This window comes from Bombina bombina, chromosome 9, assembly GCF_027579735.1.
Source record: "Bombina bombina isolate aBomBom1 chromosome 9, aBomBom1.pri, whole genome shotgun sequence".
Lineage (NCBI taxonomy): Eukaryota > Metazoa > Chordata > Amphibia > Anura > Bombinatoridae > Bombina > Bombina bombina.
The window spans coordinates 178499547-178519985 of NC_069507.1; the positions used below are offsets into that span (position 1 = coordinate 178499547).

The following is a 20439-nucleotide window of genomic DNA, read 5'->3' on the forward strand; positions in this document are numbered from 1 at the left end:
AAAGGCCAGGAAGGCCGAAACGCGTTGACATACTGGTGAGCTTATTTCTAATCATTATTTGGATTGCAAAAACGTTATTGCACTATTATTTCTCCTTTTTTCCACAGGTTTTGAAGACATTTTTTTGGATTTTGTTTTTATTTTTGAAAATATGGTTTTTCGATTTGTATTCTTCACGATGTGTTTTTGAACATTTTTCTACAATTCATCACAAAATTTTGCTTCTAAGGAACTACCCCCTTCTTTTGGCAACTTATGCCTATTACCCACACTGGATATATCCAATTTGGAACTTATTTTTTTTGAACACTAATTGTGGACATTTAATTTTTGAACACTAATTGTGGATATTTATATTTATTCTTTTCACATATTTTTTCACATTTTTTCACATTTTTACACATTTTTATCCACACCATTGTGTAACCTTTAGCGTCATATCACAGATACGTCGCATCACCTGTCTATATCCAATTTTACCTATGTGATCAGCGCCCATCCAACGAAAGTTGATGGGTTTGTGACCCAACTGGCTTTTTTCGGCATTGTGATTATTTATTATTTTATGCTGTTCTGAACGCACATTGTATTTTAGGTTTGTTTTTATATGCCCCCCATGGATCCATGTAATATGTTTAAATTGTTTTAACTGAATCACTGTATTAGTTATATAGTTATATTGTTTTATTGCTTGTATTAAATTGTTTTATACCAACACTTAGCCTTTTAAGCTGTAAGCGCTCACTCACTCAGTTTAGTTGATTTTGGAGATCACTCTTGGAAGGAGAACTAGAGGCGGGAAGATGTAAGCAGGATGATAACACCAAGGAAGTGTCAGTGCATCCACTGCTTCCGCCTGAACATCCCTGGACAGGTATCTGGGAAGTTTTTTGTTTAGATGAGAGGCCATAAGATCTATCTCTGGAAGACCCCACATCTGAACAATCTGAGAAAACACATCTGGATGGAGAGACCACTCCCCTGGATGTAAAGTCTGGCGGCTGAGATAATCCGCCTCCCAATTGTCTACACCTGGGATATGCAACGCAGAGATTAGACAGGAACTGGATTCCACCCAAGCAAGTATCCAAGATACTTCTTTCATAGCTTGGGGACTGTGAGTCCCACCCTGATGATTGACATAAGCCACGGATGTGATATTGTCTGTCTGAAAACAAATGAATGGTTCTCTCTTTAGCAGAGGCCAAGACTGAAGAGCCCTGAGAATTGCACGGAGTTCTAAAATATTTATTGGTAATCTCGCCTCTTGAGATTTCCAAACCCCTTGTGCTGTCAGAGCTCCCCAACCTGAAAGACTCGCATCTGTTGAGATCACAGTCCAGGTTGGCCGAACAAAAGAGGCCCCTTGAACCAAACGATGGTGATCTATCCACCATGTCAGAGAGTGTCGTACATTGGGATTCAAGGATATTAATTGTGATATCTTTGAATAATACCTGCACCATTGATTCAGCATGCAAAGCTGTAGAGGTCTCATGTGAAAACGAGCAAAGGGGATCGCGTCTGATGCTGCAGTCATGAGACCTAAAACTACCATGCACATAGCCACTGAAGGGAATGACTGAGACTGAAGGTGCCGGCATGCTGCGACCAATTTTAAACGTCTCTTGTCTGTTAGAGACAGAGTCATGGACACTGAATCTATCTGGAAACCTAAAAAGGTGACCCTTGTCTGAGGAATCAAGAAACTTTTTGGTAAATTGATCCTCCAACCATGTTTCCGAAGAAACAACACTAGTTGATTCATGTGAGATTCTGCAGTATTTAAAGACTGAGCTAGTACCAAGATATCGTCCAAATAAGGAAACACCGCAATAACCTGTTCTCTGATTACAGATAGTAGGGCACCCAGAACCTTTGAAAAGATTCTTGGAGCTGTTGCTAGGCCAAATGGAAGAGCAACAAATTGGTAATGCTTGTCTAGAAAAGAGAATCTCAGAAACTGACAATGTTCTGGATGAATCGGAATATGAAGGTATGCATCCTGAAAGTCTATTGTGGACATATAATCTCCTTGCTGAACAAAAGGCAGAATAGTCCTTATAGTCACCATCTTGAAAGTTGGTACTCTTACATAACGATTCAAAATTTTCAGATCCAGAACTGGTCTGAACAAATTTTCTCTCTTTGGTACAATGAATAGGTTTGAATAAAACCCCAAACCTTGTTCCTGAGGAGGAACTGGCATTATTACCCCTGAAGACTCCAGGTCTGAAACACACTTCAGAAAAGCCTGAGCTTTTACTGGATTTACAGGGATGTGTGAGAAAAAATCTTCTCACAGGAGGTCTTACTTTGAATCCTATTCGATACCCTTGAGAGACAATGCTCTGAATCAAATGATTTTGGACTGATTTTATCCAAAAATCCTTGAAAAACCTTAATCTGCTCCCTACCAGCTGAGCTGGAATGAGGGCCGCACCTTCATGCGGACTTAGGGGCAGACTTTGGTTTCCTAAATGGCTTGGATTTATTCCAATTTGAGGAAGGCTTCCAACTGGAAGCAGATTCCTTGGGAGGAGGATTGAGTTTTTGTTCCTTAATCTGACGAAAGGAACAAAAACGGTTAGAAGCCTTAGATTTACCCTTAGGTTTTTTTATCCTGAGGCAAAAAAACTCCTTTTCCTCCAGTGATAGTTGAAATAATAGAATCCAACTGAGAACCAAATAAATTATTACCTTGGAAAGAAAGATAGTAATCTAGATTTAAATGTCATATCAGCATTCAAAGATTTAAGCCACAAAGCTCTTCTAGCTAATACAGCTAAAGACATGGATCTAACATCAATTTTGATAATATCAAAAATGGCATCACAAAAAAAATGATTAGCATGTTGCAGTAAGTGAACAATGCTAGATATGTCAAAATCCAATTCATGTTGCGCTAAATTTTACAACCAGAAAGTTGATGCAGCCGCAACATCCCCCAAAGAAATAGCAGGTCTGAGAAGATGACCTGAATATAAATAGGCCTTCCTTAGATAACATTCAAGCTTCCTATCTAAAGGATCCTTAAAGGAAGTGCTATCTTCCATAGGAATAGTGGTACGTTTAGCAAGAGTAGAAATAGCCCCATCAACTTTGGGGATCTTTTCCCAAAACTCTATAGATTTTGCTGGTAAAGGATACAATCTCTTAAACCTTGAAGAAGGAATAAAGGAAGTACCTGGCTTATTCCATTCCCTAGAAATCATATCAGAAATAGCCTCAGGAATGGGGAAAACACCTGGGGAAACCACAGGAGGTTTAAAAACAGCATTTAAACGTTTATTAGACTGAACGTCAAGAGGACTGGTTACCTCAATATCCAAAGTAATTAAACACTTTTAATAAAGAACGCATATACTCTATTTTAAATAAATAAGTAGATTTGTCAGTGTCAATATCGGAGGAAGGATCTTCTGTTTCAGATAGATCCTCATCAGAAGAGGATGAATTATTATGTTGTTGGTCATTTGAAATTTCATCAGCTAAATGAGAAGTTTTAAAAGACCTTTTACGTTTATTAGAAGGTGGAAATGCAGACAAAGCCTTCATAATAGAATCAGAAAACAATTCTTTAAAATTTACAGGTATCTCATGCACATTAGAAGTTGAAGGAACTGCAACTGGCAATGTACTATTACTGATCGAAACACTATCTGCATGTAAAAGTTTATCATGACAACTATTACAAATGACATTCGGTGGAATAATTTCTACAATTTTACAACAAATGCACTTAGCTTTGGTAGAACCGATGTCAGGCAGCAATGTTCCAGCAGAGACAGGATCAGATTGGGACATCTTGCTCAATGTAAGAGAAAAAAACAACATATAAAGCAAAATAATCTATTTCCTTAAAGGGACATTCCAGTCAAAATTTAAATGCATATAGATTTATTAAATCTTTGAAAAGAAACATATTTTCAATATACTTGTGTTGGCAAAAATGCTTCTAGTAAAAGTTATCACTGTTTTAGTGTTAAAATTTTTTTTGCATGTGAAACATAGCTAGATATTGTCATTCCACCCACATTTAAAATAATGCAGCTGCTCAGATCATCAAGTGGGGCTTGTATCATTGTCAGCAATTAACAAATTGAGTCATTACCAGATGGTACAAGCACCTTATGCTCTCTTAGCAAGTGCTGTGTTTAAAATGCTGGTGCACGGTGCATACTTACATACACTTTTGAAACAGCTATAGCTTTTATTACAAGCATTTTTTGCTAATGCATGTATATTACAAAATTTCTTATGTTCAATATCGAAATGCACCCATGGTTTCCAATTTTGGCTGTAATATCCCTTTAAATGACAGTTTCAGGAATGGGAAAAAATGCAAAAGCATAGGCCTCTTGATAGAGAAGAAAGCAGGAGGCAAACATCAATGGGGTATTGAAATAATGAGAAAAATTTGACCGGAAATGACACACCTGCATCACTGACGCCGCCTTGTGAAAGGTCTCAGCGTCACGTATGACGCCGGAAATGACGAAGTTGCGTCATAAACGTATCTTTTCGCGCCAAAAAAAATTTTCGCCAAAAATGACTCAATAAAGTCTAGCATTTGACGCACCTGCGGGCCTAACACCCGCAATTGCAAAAAATAGTCAAATTGAAAAAAAGACTAAACCCCAGGTAAGAAATACATTTCTTAAAGTGTTTATATTCCCAAATATGAAACTGACAGTCTGCAGAAGGAAATACATGAACCTGACTCATGGCAAATATAAGTACAATACATATATTTAGAACTTTATATAATTGCATAAAGTGCCAAACCATAGCTGAGAGTGTCTTAAGTAATAAAAAACATAATTGATGCTTACCTGATAAATTTATTTCTCTTGTAGTGTATCCAGTCCACGGATCATCCATTACTTGTGGGATATTCTCCATCCCAACAGGAAGTTGCAAGAGGATCACCCACAGCAGAGCTGCTATATAGCTCCTCCCCTCACTGCCATATCCAGTCATTCGACCGAAACAAGCCGAGAAAGGAGAAACCATAGGGTGCAGTGGTGACTGAAGTTTAATTAAAATTTAGACCTGCCTTAAAAGGACAGGGCGGGCCGTGGACTGGATACACTACAAGAGAAATAAATTTATCAGGTAAGCATAAATTATGTTTTCTCTTGTTAAGTGTATCCAGTCCAGGGATCATCCATTACTTGTGGGATACCAATACCAAAGCTAAAGTACACGGATGATGGGAGGGACAAGGCAGGATTAAGCGGAAGGAACCACTGCCTGTAGAACCTGTCTCCCAAAAACAGCCTCCGAAGAAGCAAAAGTATCAAATTTGTAAAATTTTGAAAAGGTATGAAGCGAAGACCAAGTCGCAGCCTTGCAAATCTGTTCAACAGAGGCCTCATTTTTAAAGGCCCAGGTGGAAGCCACAGCTCTAGTAGAATGAGCTGTAATTCTTTCAGGGGGCTGCTGTCCAGCAGTCTCATATGCTAAACGGATTATACTCCGAAGCCAAAAGGAAAGAGAGGTTGCCGAGGCCTTTTGACCTCTCCTCTGTCCAGAGTAAACAACAAACAGGTTAGATGTTTGACGAAAATCTTTAGTAGCCTGCAAGTAAAACTTCAATGCACGGACTACGTCTAGATTATGCAAAAGACGTTCCTTCTTTGAAGAAGGATTAGGGCATAATGATGGAACAACAATCTCTTGATCGAAACCACCTTAGGTAAAAACCCAGGTTTTGTACGCAGAACTACCTTGTCTGAATGGAAAATCAGATAAGGAGAATCACAATGTAAGGCAGATAACTCCGAGACTCTTCGAGCTGAGGAAATAGCCATCAGACAAAGAACTTTCCATGATAGAAGTTTGATATCAATAGAATGAAGGGGTTCAAACGGAACCCCTTGAAGAACCAAGTTTAAGCTCCATGGGGGAGCAACAGGTTTAAACACAGGCTTAATTTCTAAATAAAGCCTGACAAAATGCCTGAACGTCTGGAACTTCTGCCAGACGCTTGTGTAAAAGAATAGAGCAGAAATCTGTCCCTTTAAAGAACTAGCTGATAATCCTTTGTCCAAACCCTCTTGAAGGAAGGACAATATTCTAGGAATCCTAACCCTACTCCATGAGTAATTCTTGGATTCACACCAATGAAGATATTTACGCCATATCTTGTGGTAAATTTTCCTGGTGACAGGCTTTCGTGCCTGTATTAAGGTATCAATTACTGACTCGGAGAAGCCACGCTTTGATAGGATCAAGCGTTCAATCTCCATGCAGTCAGTCTCAGAGAAAGTAGATTTGGATGATTGAAAGGACCTTGTATTAGAAGGTCTTGTCTCAGAGGCAGAGTCCATGGTGGAAAGGATGACATGTCCACTAGGTCTGCATACCAGGTCCTGCGTGGCCACGCAGGCGCTATCAATATCACCAATGCTCTCTCCTGTTTGATTTTGGCAATCAGACGAGGGAGCAGAGGAAACGGTGGAAACACATAAGCCAGGTTGAAGAACCAAAGCGCTGCTAGAGCATCTATCAGTGCCGCTCCTGGGTCCCTGTACCTGGATCCGTAACAAGGAAGCTTGGCGTTCTGGCGAGATGCCATGAGATCCAGTTCTGGTTTGCCCCAACGGAGAACCAATTGAGCAAACACCTCGGGATGGAGTTCCCACTCCCCCGGATGAAAAGTCTGACGACTTAGAAAATCCGCCTCCCAGTTCTCTACCCCTGGATATGGATCGCTGATAGATGGCAAGAGTGAGTCTCTGCCCAGCGAATTATCTTGGAGACTTCTGACATCGCTAGGGAACTCCTGGTCCCCCCTTGATGGTTGATGTAAGCCACAGCCGTGATGTTGTCCGACTGAAATCTGATGAACCTCAGTGTTGCTACCTGAGGCCAAGCTAGAAGAGCATTGAATATTGCTCTTAACTCCAGAATATTTATTGGGAGGAGTTTCTCCTCCTGACTCCATGAACCCTGAGCCTTCAGGGAGTTCCAGACTGCACCCCAACCTAGAAGGCTGGCGTCTGTTGTTACAATGGTCCAATCTGGCCTGCAAAAGGTCATACCTTTGGACAGATGGACCCGAGATAACCACCAGAGAAGAGAATCTCTGGTTTCCTGATCCAGATTTAGTAGAGGGGACAAATCTGTGTAATCCCCATTCCACTGACTGAGCATGCATAATTGCAGCGGTCTGAGATGCAGGCGCGCAAATGGCACTATGTCCATCGCCGCTACCATTAAGCCGATTACTTCCATGCACTGAGCCACCGTGGGGCGCGGAATGGAGTGAAGAACACGGCAAGCATTTAGAAGTTTTGATAACCTGGACTCCGTCAGGTAAATTTTCATTTCTACAGAATCCATTAGAGTCCCTAGGAAGGAAACCCTTGTGAGAGGAGAGAGAGAACTCTTTTCTTCGTTCACCTTCCACCCATGCGACCTCAGAAATGCCAGAACTATCTCTGTTTGAGACTTGGCAATTTGAAAGCTTGATGCCTGCATCAGGATGTCGTCTAGGTAAGGAGCCACCGCTATGCCTCGCGGTCTTAGAACCGCCAGAAGTGAGCCCAGAACCTTTGTAAAAATTCTTGGGGCTGTAGCCAACCCGAATGGAAGAACAAACTGGTAATGCCTGTCTAGAAAGGCAAACCTCAGGAACCGATGATGATTCTTGTGAATCGGAATGTGAAGGTAGGCATCCTTTAAGTCCACTGTGGTCATGTACTGACCATCTTGGATCATGGGTAAAATGGTTCGAATAGTTTCCATCTTGAATGATGGAACTCTGAGGAATTTGTTTAGGATGTTTAAATCCAAAATTGGTCTGAAGGTTCCCTCTTTTTTGGGAACCACAAACAGATTTGAAAAAAAACCCTGTCCTTGTTCCGTCCGCGGAACTGGATGGATCACTCCCATTACAAGGAGGTCTTGCACGCAGCTTAGGAATGCCTCTTTCTTTATCTGGTTTGCAGATAATCTTGAAAGGTGAAATCTCCCTTGTGGGGGAGAAGCTTTGAAGTCCAGAAGATATCCCTGAGATATGATCTCCAACGCCCAGGGATCCTGAACATCTCTTGCCCACGCCTGGGCGAAGAGAGAGAGTCTGCCCCCTACTAGATCTGTTGTCGGATAGGGGGCCACTCCTTCATGCTGTCTTGGAGGCAGCAGCAGGCTTTCTGGCCTGCTTGCCCTTGTTCCAGAACTGGGTAGGTTTCCAGGCCTGCTTAGATTGAGCAAAAGTTCCCTCTTGTTTTGAAGTAGAGGGAGCTGATCCTGCACCTGCCTTGAAGTTTCGAAAGGCACGAAAATTAGACTGTTTGGCCCTTGATTTTGCCCTGTCCTGAGGAAGGATATGACCCTTACCTCCAGTAATGTCAGCAATAATTTCTTTCAAACCAGGCCCGAATAAGGTCTGCCCCTTGAAAGGAATGTTGAGTAATTTAGACTTTGAAGTCACGTCAGCTGACCAGGATTTAAGCCATAGCGCCCTGCGCGCCTGGATGGCGAATCCGGAATTCTTAGCCGTTAGTTTAGTCAAATGAACAATGGCATCAGAAACAAATGAGTTAGCTAGCTTAAGTGTTCTAAGCTTGTCAATAATTTCAGTCAATGGAGCTGTATGGATGGCCTCTTCCAGGGCCTCAAACCAGTACGCCGCTGCAGCAGTGACAGGCGCAATGCATGCAAGGGGCTGTAAAATAAAACCTTGTTGAATAAACATTTTCTTAAGGTAAGCCTCTAATTTTTTATCCATTGGATCTGAAAAAGCACAACTGTCCTCAACCGGGATAGTGGTACGCTTTGCTAAAGTAGAAACTGTTCCCTCCACCTTAGGGACTGTCTGCCATAAGTCCCGTGTAGTGGCATCTATTGGAAACATTTTTCTAAATATAGGAGGTGGGGAAAAGGGCACACCGGGTCTATCCCACTCCTTACTAATAATTTCTGTAAGCCTTTTAGGTATTGGAAAAACATCAGTACTCACCGGCACTGCATAGTATTTATCCAGCCTACACAATTTCTCTGGCACTGCAATTGTGTCACAGTCATTCAGAGCAGCTAATAACTCCCCAAGCAATACACGGAGGTTCTCAAGCTTAAAATTAAAAATCTCTGAATCAGGTCTCCCCAATTCAGAGACGTCACCCACAGACTGAAGCTCTCCGTCCTCAGGTTCTGCATATTGTGACGCAGTATCAGACATGGCTCTTACAGCATCTACGCGCTCTGTATCTCGTCTAACCCCAGAGCTATCGCGCTTGCCTCTCAATTCAGGCAATCTGGCTAATACCTGTGACAGGGTATTATTCATGATTGCAGCCATGTCCTGCAAAGTAATCGCTATGGGCATCCCTGATGTACTTGGCGCCATATTAGCGTGCCTCCCTCAAGCGGGAGGCGAAAGGGTCCGACACGTGGGGAGAGTTAGTCGGCATAACTTCCCCCTCGACAGACCCCTCTGGTGACGATTCTTTTATAGATAAAGACTGATCTTTACTGTTTAAGGTGAAATCAATACATTTAGTACACATTCTCCTATGGGGCTCCACCATGGCTTTTAAACATAATGAACAAGTAGTTTCCTCTGTGTCAGACATGTTTGTACAGACTAGCAATGAGACTAGCAAGCTTGGAAAACACTTTAAACCAAGTTAACAAGCAATATAAAAAAACGTTACTGTGCCTTTAAGAGAAACAAATTTTGGCAAAATTTGAAATAACAGTGAAAAAAGGCAGTTACACTAACAAAATTTTTACAGTGTATGTAATAAGTTAGCAGAGCATTGCACCCACTTGCAAATGGATGATTAACCCCTTAATACCAAAAACGGAATAATAAATGACAAAAACGTTTTTAAACACAGTCACAACAACTGCCACAGGTCTACTGTGGTTGTTACCCTCCTCAAACACGACTTTTGAAGCCTTTTGAGACCTTCAGATATGTCCTGTATCATGCAGAAGGAAGCTGAGTGTCTGTCTGTAATTTTAGCTGCTCAGAAAAGTGCTAAAATAGGCCCCTCCCACTCATATTACAACAGTGGAAAGCCTCAGGAAACTGTTTCTAGGCAAAAATCAAGCCAGCCATGTGGAGAAAAAAAAACTAGGCCCCAATAAGTTTTGTCACCAAACATATATAAAAACGATTAACATGCCAGAAAACGTTTTATATTACTTTTATAAGAGTATGTATCTCTGTTAATAAGCCAGATACCAGTCGCTATTAAATCACTGCATTTAGGCTCAACTTACATTAATCCGGTATCAGCAGCATTTTTCTAGCAAATTCCATCCCTAGAAATATGTTAACTGCACATACCTTATTGCAGGAAAACCTGCACGCCATTCCCCCTCTGAAGTTACCTCACTCCTCAGAATATGTGAGAACGGCAATGGATCTTAGTTACTTCTGCTAAGATCATAGAAATCACAGGCAGATTCTTCTTCTAATGCTGCCTTAGATAAAACAGTACACTCCGGTACCATTTAAAAATAACAAACTTTTGATTGAAGTTAGGAAACTAACTATAATACACCACTCTCCTCTTACTACGTCCATCTTTGTTGAGAGTTGCAAGAGAATGACTGGATATGGCAGTGAGGGGAGGAGCTATATAGCAGCTCTGCTGTGGGTGATCCTCTTGCAACTTCCTGTTGGGAAGGAGAATATCCCACAAGTAATAGATGATCCGTGGACTGGATACACTTAACAAGAGAAACATACTTACCAAAAGACACCCATCCACATATAGCAGATAGCCAAAACAGTACTAAAACAGTTATTAGTAGAGGTAATGGTAAATTGAGAGTATATCGTCGATCTGAAAAGGGAGGTAGGAGATGAATCTCTACGACCGATAACAGAGAACCTATGAAATAGACCCCCGTTAGGGAAATCATCGTATTCAAATAAGTGATACTCCCTTCACGTCCATCTGACATTCGCTGTACTCTGAGAGGAATCGGGCTTCAACAATGCTGAGAAGCGCATATCAACGTAGAAATCTTAGCACAAACTTACTTCACCACCTCCATAGGAGGCAAAGTTTGTAAAACTGAATTGTGGGTGTGGTGAGGGGTGTATTTATAGGCATTTTGAGGTTTGGGAAACTTTGCCCCTCCTGGTAGGATTGTATATCCCATATGTCACTAGCTCATGGACTCTTGCCAATTACATGAAAGAAAAAAATGTAATTGTGTGTAGTAAGTGTTAAAAACGTACTGGGCATGAGAAGCGATTTTTAAAGCCGTTTAACCCCTTAACACAACATACTAGGTAAATCACATGTCATTAAGAGGATTTAAAAACAAACAGCCGACATACAAGGTATGTCTGCTATCAAGAGGTAAACATATGAATTATGCAATAAAGAAACAAATATATCTATATATCTCTATCTATCTATATCTATCTATCTATCCTCATAGTAAAAGCATACAATTATGCTTCCTGAGAACACAGGTTCCCTTAAGTTCATAGATATGCTTTGTGTTTTATTTAAAGAATAACCATGTCATTATAAAGCTACAAACACATATCCACCCCCTTAGGCAGGAAGTACATTATTACCACAATCCTCATGTAATAACCGAAGTGCAGCCTACGCCTAATCAATTGACTTGCATAGATGCCTATTTGCATATATTAATGATATACTGTATTTAAAGAGCTGCATCCCAGAGTCTATTGAGCAAACAGCTGCCGTCTAATGATTAGAATAGTACTAATGCATATGATTCAATTTAACCACAAATCAACCTTGTCTAACCAACAATACAAAGAGAGACACTGTTAAAGGGTCAGAAAAGTCAAAATTAAATGTTCATGACTCAAAGCATGCAATTTACTATTATCATCAAATTTGCTTGGTTGTTTTTGTATACTTTGTTAAAGAGTAAAGCTAATTGGGCTAAGAGCTTAGGACTTTATTTATCATGATGTGAATGCCCTGATCGGTTGCATGCTTGGTTGTTTTTGTATACTTTGTTAAAGAGTAAAGCTAGTTGGGCTAAGAGCTTAGGACTTTATTTATCATGATGTGAATGCCCTGATCGGTTGCATGCTCGCTCATTTGAGCCTGCAACTGATATTTATGAAGCAGCGGTGTAAACCCGCTCTGCCTCTATAGTGGATTAATAAGCTCGGCTCTCATGCAATTAGTTATTCTAGAGCAGAAGGGGACATTGCATTAGTACTCACTTATAAAATGATAAACATTGGGAACAAATTTGTTCACCATAATTTGTGATGAAATATAGACAGGATCACAAACATGTGAACCTCATCCATCTACAAACTGATAAATCTAGCCCTTAGTGTCTATAGCATTCTATAACAGGAGTGTTTGCAACTATGTACAACAATGCTATAAAACAAACATTGCTGCACATACTACTGACAGATGGCTAAAGACACATGCACACTTCTGAGCTCACCTAGTATTACTCTTAACAAAGGATACCAAGAAAACAAAAAAATTGATTATAGAATTAAATTGGAATTTTGACTGTCCAATCTTGACAAAACTAAAATTGCAAAGTAAACTGAAATCACATGGTTAACACAATTTTTTTATGTTAAATTATGCTTTTTTATGTAACTGAAAAACAGGGATAGTGTAAGCATGGTTAATACATTTATAATAAAAAAAATTCTGTTCTAAAAAGGTTTCTGCATTTTATTTTAAATCCTTGAAAATCTAAAAAAGGACACTTTTCACTTCATAAGCTTTATCAACACAAACAACCTGAACGTTTGACAAATAATCACAATACAAATGTATACATATCACAAGTCACACATTTGACTAGACAACTAATACAAGATAAATTAAAGAAATTAAATGAAAATCTTACAAGAGTCCAGACAGCTTTCGGAGCGACATTAATATGGCAGGAAATACACATGAATTAATTCTGTTCTGACTGACATTGGTGAACATGCACAGCCCATGCAAATTCCTTGCATACTGTTATTCACAATAGAACATTGTAAATCCAGAATAAGTCATCTTTTCTGCAATATTATCTCAGACAGAGAAAAAAAAAAAATATATAAACGCCTAGATTTACCAAAATTCAGAGCATTCTATCCAGTTAAGAGGATGCTGACTAGTTATTGTTCATTGATCCTATTAGAGAATTTGTTGGTGTTCTCTACATATCTTAGTGAATAGACAATATAATAATATTGGGTATTGTAGCAGAATGACAGCTCTTCAGCTGAATTCAGACATGGAAAAAAGCATGGTGGTCTTTATATTTCTTCTTTTTAATGTGACATGATAATCTTTCACAATTCAGAAAGATTATAGAAAAAATGGTTAAACATACACTTTAACAGATATACAGACATAACAATTTCTATAATTGGGAATATAAAGGAGGTGGGAAATATCACAACCACTCCTTTTGATTAAATCTATATCCTAACATAACGTTAAAAACATGGGGCAATATAGCCAGTGGGAATGGTGTCGAAAGATAATGATCAATGTATTAGGGACAGTCCGAGATACAAGCATTCATTCAAATGTCATACAGCCTATGCGCTCAAAGGCGTCCTGCCTGCGTACTGCTGTGATTTAACACAGTCAGATGATTTCTGACACTATTCCCTAATAGTAAAATTTGCTTCAGAACATACACAATTACACACCTATCATTTTGACACTCAATATAGTTACAATCGGAACCATCTAACCACTAATGTTATAGGATACGGAATAGCTCGATCAGCATATCACTTATGTATCATTTGTCAATCCTAAGTGGGTTATGAATGGTATACAAAGTATCAACCAAAAAGGTATCAAAGAAAGTATCAAATGGTGTAACGCTGAAGCGGCAGTCACAGCTGCTACTTTCTCAAACAATCACCCTCTGGCCCGCCCACCGACGCATTTCGTCACCATGCGTGACCTAGTCAGGGCTTAGGGCCGGCCCAGCCATACGCTCCTCTGGATATACTAATCGGTTGCTGTGGTAACGGCTTATTGTGGTAAAACCCAAAAGTAATTTCATGCCGACAATTTTGAAATATCCAAATATAGATATATTTAATTTTGCTGGTAACCGCCGAACTTAACAGTAAAAGTAAAACCAGGAAGAACCCGAGTTTCAAATAGAGAAGGGCTTTGAATGAATTACAAAATAATCCAGAGATAACCATTAAAAGTGCAGACAAGCGTAGGAATATGGTTATTATGAGTAATGCACAATATTTGAAAATGTGCAAAGACATACTTGATAATAAAGAAAAATTACCATATTATAAAAAAGGTCCCCACAGAACACTTTACCAATAAGTTAAAATCATTGTTTGATAGAGGCTATGGTGAAAGAATAACAAAGGCTGAATACCAATATATGTGTAATACAGGGAGTGCAGAATTATTAGGCAAATGAGTATTTTGACCACATCATCCTCTTTATGCATGTTGTCTTACTCCAAGCTGTATAGGCTCGAAAGCCTACTACCAATTAAGCATATTAGGTGATGTGCATCTCTGTAATGAGAAGGGGTGTGGTCTAATGACATCAACACCCTATATCAGGTGGGCATAATTATTAGGCAACTTCCTTTCCTTTGGCAAAATGGGTCAAAAGAAGGACTTGACAGGCTCAGAAAAGTCAAAAATAGTGAGATATCTTGCAGAGGGATGCAGCACTCTTAAAATTGCAAAGCTTCTGAAGCGTGATCATCGAACAATCAAGCGTTTCATTCAAAATAGTCAACAGGGTCGCAAGAAGCGTGTGGAAAAACCAAGGCGCAAAATAACTGCCCATGAACTGAGAAAAGTCAAGCGTGCAGCTGCCAAGATGCCACCAGTTTGGCCATATTTCAGAGCTGCAACATCACTGGAGTGCCCAAAAGCACAAGGTGTGCAATACTCAGAGACATGGCCAAGGTAAGAAAGGCTGAAAGACGACCACCACTGAACAAGACACACAAGCTGAAACGTCAAGACTGGGCCAAGAAATATCTCAAGACTGATTTTTCTAAGGTTTTATGGACTGATGAAATGAGAGTGAGTCTTGATGGGCAGATGGATGGGCCCGTGGCTGGATTGGTAAAGGGCAGAGAGCTCCAGTCCGACTCAGACGCCAGCAAGGTGGAGGTGGAGTACTGGTTTGTGCTGGTATCATCAAAGATGAGCTTGTGGGGCCTTTTCGGGTTGAGGATGGAGTCAAGCTCAACTCCCAGTCCTACTGCCAGTTTCTGGAAGACACCTTCTTCAAGCAGTGGTACAGGAAGAAGTCTGCATCCTTCAAGAAAAACATGATTTTCATGCAGGACAATGCTCCATCACACGCGTCCAAGTATTCCACAGTGTGGCTGGCAAGAAAGGGTATAAAAGAAGAAAATCTAATGACATGGCCTCCTTGTTCACCTGATCTGAACCCCATTGAGAACCTGTGGTCCATCATCAAATGTGAGATTTACAAGGAGGGAAAACAGTACACCTCTCTGAACAGTGTCTGGGAGGCTGTGGTTGCTGCTGCACGCAATGTTGATGGTGAACAGATCAAAACACTGACAGAATCCATGGATGGCAGGCTTTTGAGTGTCCTTGCAAAGAAAGGTGGCTATATTGGTCACTGATTTGTTTTTGTTTTGTTTTTGAATGTCAGAAATGTATATTTGTGAATGTTGAGATGTTATATTGGTTTCACTGGTAAAAATAAATAATTGAAATGGGTATATATTTGTTTTTTGTTAAGTTGCCTAATAATTATGCACAGTAATAGTCACCTGCACACACATATATCCCCCTAAAATAGCTAAAACTAAAAACAAACTAAAAACTACTTCCAAAACTATTCAGCTTTGATATTAATGAGTTTTTTGGGTTCATTGAGAACATGGTTGTTGTTCAATAATAAAATGAATCCTCAAAAATACAACTTGCCTAATAATTCTGCACTCCCTGTATATCAGCTAGAGTGGCAACTTTCTATAGTCTCCGCAAAATACACAAAATTCAAAAGGAACCACCCGAGAGACCAATAATGTCGGGCAATGGATGTCTTACAGAGAATGTCAGAGTATTTGACAAAAAATTGAGAAAACGTACACAAATCCATAACCCACTAAGGATTGACAAATGATGCATAAGTGATAGGCTGATTGAGCTTTTCCGTATACTATAACATTAGTGGTTAGATCGTTCCGATTATAACTATATTGAGTGTCAATGATAGGTGTGTGCTGATGCAAGAAATTTTACTATTAGGGAATCGAGTCAGAAATCGTCTGTGTTAAATCACAGCAGTACGCACGCAGGACGCCTTTGAGCTCATAGGCTGTATGACATTTGAATGAATGCTTGTCTCTGACTGTCACTAATACATTGATCATTACCTTTCGACACCATTCCCTCTGGCTATATGGCCCTATGTTTTGAACTTTGTGTTGGGATATAGATTGAATCAAAAGGATTGGTTGTGATATTTCCCACCTCTTTATATTCCCAATTACAGAAATTGTTACGTCTGTATATATGTTAAAGTGAAGGTCAATTTTGATGAATTAGTGGCCGGTTTTTAATAATCCTATTAAAAACAAGGGCACTTTAATTCATCAAAATTGACATTTCACTTGTTTTCTTCAAAAACGTACCTTTTAATCCTGGCAGCCGCTTCAGCACTTCCTCCGCACGTCGCGAGCCGTCTTCGCGGGTCCAAAATTACGAATCCGGATTCCTCCAATCACGACGTTGCATCAGGCCAAGAGTCCCCCGGAGGAAGCCGTGATTGGAGGAAGCCGGATCGGCTGCCAGGATTAAAAGGTAAGTTTTTGAAGAAAACTAGTGAAATGACAATTTTGATGAATTAAAGTGCCCTTGTTTTCTAATAGGATTATTAAAAACCGGGCACTAAATCATAAAAATTGACAATCACTTTAAATAGTGTATTTATAACCATTTTTTCTAAAAGTTTATAGTGCTTAATTCAACACTTGGCTTAAATGCCACAAAATCCTTAAACTTCCCTAAACACAATACAGGTAGCCCTCAGTTTACGCCGGGGTTAGGTTCCAGAAGGAATGGTTGTAAATTGAAACCCAGTTTATAATGTAAGTCAATGGGAAGTGAGGGAGTTAGGTTCCAGGCCCCTCTAAAAATTGTCATAAGTAACACCTAATACATTATTTTTAAAGCTTTGAAATGAAGACTTTAAATGCTAAACAGCATTATAAACCTAATAAAATAATCACACAACACAGAATATATAATTAAACTAAGTTAAATGAATAAAAACATTTGCTAAACAGAATTATAAACCGAATAAAATAATCACACAGCACAGACTTTACGTACATTTTTCTGCAAACAATTCTTTTTTATGCATTCCAATCTGGACTGATTTATAGACAGGAAGATCTTGTTCCTATGAAAACTGCTCGATCTAGTTATACTGATTAATTTTAGCTTGCTTGGCTTGCATATCTTTGCTGCAACACAAGCGGACAGCTCCACATACTGGCTATTTTAATCAATGCACTGCTTCTAAATGCTTTTCAATAGCAGTCACATGACTGGGAAAAAAAGGTTGTTATTCTGAAACGGTGCAAATTGAACCGTTGTAAACCGAGGGCCACCTGTATACAATTCAGAAAGACAATGACTTTTAAAAGTAAAAAAAAAAAAAAAAAAACTCTTTATCAAAGCCCTTTCCCATTTTGCTCCAAGGCCTTTATATATTTATTTTGCCCACTTCTGATAATACATGACATTGTTATAGAGTGCAATACAATACATTATTTAATCGGTGTTTCATACACCTCCATCTGCTGACTAATAATTCTGTTCTAAGCTCTGAAGACTTTCTCCCTGGTTCAACATATCCATTGCTAAATTTGGAGAAGTGGAGAGGCCACAGTAGTGCCTTTTGTCTTAATAAATCATAGAGAAGGGCGCAGGGCTCCTATCATGTTAATATTTGCCACGGAACTGCCCTTTTTTTTTTTCTTTTTAGTGGGCAGCCCTTGTGAGGGTTAGTGTGAAAAACTACGTCAGTACCAGCGAAGTTTAGATAACTGGCTGCTAATTATTTTGATTTCTACCTTATATTTAAAAAAGTTGTAACAGTATTTTTTTTGGCTTTCTTAATTCTTCAACATTCAAATTGTCTTCAATAAAGATTTGATTATTAATAATAAATTTAAAAAAAAATCTGTCTCTGCCAGGCTACAAAACTCCACAAGTGTGTCATCACCTATCCTACACATCAGGATTTGCTTTCTTCCAAATCATTTCAAACTTTAAACTGCCAGGTATCAGTTGGCTGCATTGTTTAAAACCTAATGTACTCTAGGGTTGCCACTAGAGCTGCAACAACTAATTAATATAATCGATTATGAAAATAGTTGTCAATGAATCTCATTATCGATTAGTTGGTTTGCAATTAGTTGGTCTGCACAAAGCACCAGCTGCTTTACTCCAATGAGCTCCTGCACATGGTTATGCGTTTTATGGTTATGCCCTTAGTCTAAAGGATATCTACAGACATTTACTTTTCACTTTTTCAGGACAGTAAACGTTTACAACTACTCCTGGCTTATGTGCAACCCAGAAATAATAGAAGTCATCATTTGGATTGTTTACGTTAAATCAGGTGATTTGGGACTATGCTTTGTATGATATAGTGCCGAGCTTGTTATTTACACCTAGCCCTAGATTAATGGGAGTTGTTATTTAAATTGATGTGCACTATTATTGTGTTTGCACAATTATTATGTTTGCACAATTATTTTGGGCATCGCTTGCTATTGCTGATTATATGTACTGTATAGATAAAATGTGCAAGGCTTTGTCCTGTTATTGATATATAGTCCTTTTGACTTTAATTTTGTTTTTATATTTTTAATTAAATGTAATATGTACCAGATTTAACTTCTGAATCTGTTATTTTAAGAGCGGACTAGATATTTGTTCTTAACCTTATTGCAGGTTATTTACCATTGCATATAGATATTCAAGCTATTTTTAGGTTAGGTATTTATGCATTGGCGAAGACCTAACACAGATAAATATCCCGCCTTGGTGAAATTGGCAAAACCCTAATTATGCATCTCAGGCACCTCAACACCATCTGAGCACCTCTTCGCTGCTGCAGGCAAAATAGCTGCAAAAAGAGAGCCTGCCTCAGCCAGAAGCATGTGGACACATTGATATTTTTTAGTGATGCACCGAAATGGAAATTCTGGACCGAAACCGAATATCCGTGATGCACTTGGCCGAAAACCGAAACTGATACCGAAAATGTATTTTTTTCAAATTGTTTTTTTTTTTGCATAATTAGAGCCAATAAAAAAGCCCACACTTTTATTGAAAGTAACACACTAAAATTGGACAAAAATATCTTAAAACAATAATATGCTACACAATTTTACCAAGAAAAAAAAAACAGGCAAAAAAATAATGCCATTTTCGACCAAAATGTTTCTGCAACCAAAATTTTGGTGCATCCCTACTTAAAACAATTATAAATATCAATATACTGTATTATTCTTCATTTAGTTCTATGTAACAGAATCATATTTAACAGGTTTTTTTTTTTACCAATTATCCAAATAAAGTATAGTCCTAGAAAACTCATTGTATGCAGAACAGTAAGTGAAGTAATAAACTTAAACTCTAGGCTAGTATCGAATTTGAAATAAGCTACACAATAATTTTACCGAAACTAACATGCAAAAAAAACGAAAAACAAAATAACCAAAAATGCCATTTTCTGCGGCCGAAATTTCGGTGCATCCCTAATATTTTTGCATTTGAATGGAAAGTTACTGAAAGAGCGAATAACAATGTTAGTCTACCTCTTTCTAGTTCTATCTCATCAAAAAGTTTGTGGCTTTGTTTTGCTTAATTATAAAAAATTTGTTCTGCTGCTTAAAAATTGGACAAACAGTTGTGTTAATGTAAAGTTTTAGTCTGAAATTTATATTTGTAAAACTCAGGATGTGGATTTTATTTTAAATATAGAAAAAAAGTTTTTTTTTGATTAATCGGAAAAAATAATAAATCGGCCGATTAATCAATTATGAAAATAATCATTAGTTGCAGCCCTAGTTGCCATCCAGCCAGTTTTTTTACCGACATGGGCAGCATTTATAGATCAATGTTGAAATAAAGATGCTATCATGAAACTTTTTTTGTTGGAATGGCCAATATATATATACATACACACACCAAACTGCATTTCCAATAATCTGCATAAAAAGGTATGTCATTCTGGGTAGCAACATTTACATTACTTTGCAGTCCCCACGGTCACACCCTTTGAAGAGAAAAAAAACCTATAGGGTTATCTTATCTCCTTTGCTTTGGCTAATTACTGACAGATATTTCTGTACTTTTTTTTTGAAAAATAAGTATATAGCAATCCCCGCTGCACAGCATGGAGGGTTAATTTTTTTCAACATTACAGAATGCACTCCAGCCTTTG

The 20439-nt window shown here is 38.7% G+C and overlaps 1 protein-coding gene across 1 annotated transcript in view; it reads right to left on the bottom strand.

Moving 5' to 3' along the window:
- Window positions 1–20439, bottom strand: part of ARHGAP19 (Rho GTPase activating protein 19) — a 264970-nt gene that overhangs the window by 235168 nt on the left and 9363 nt on the right. The window lies entirely within an intron of this gene.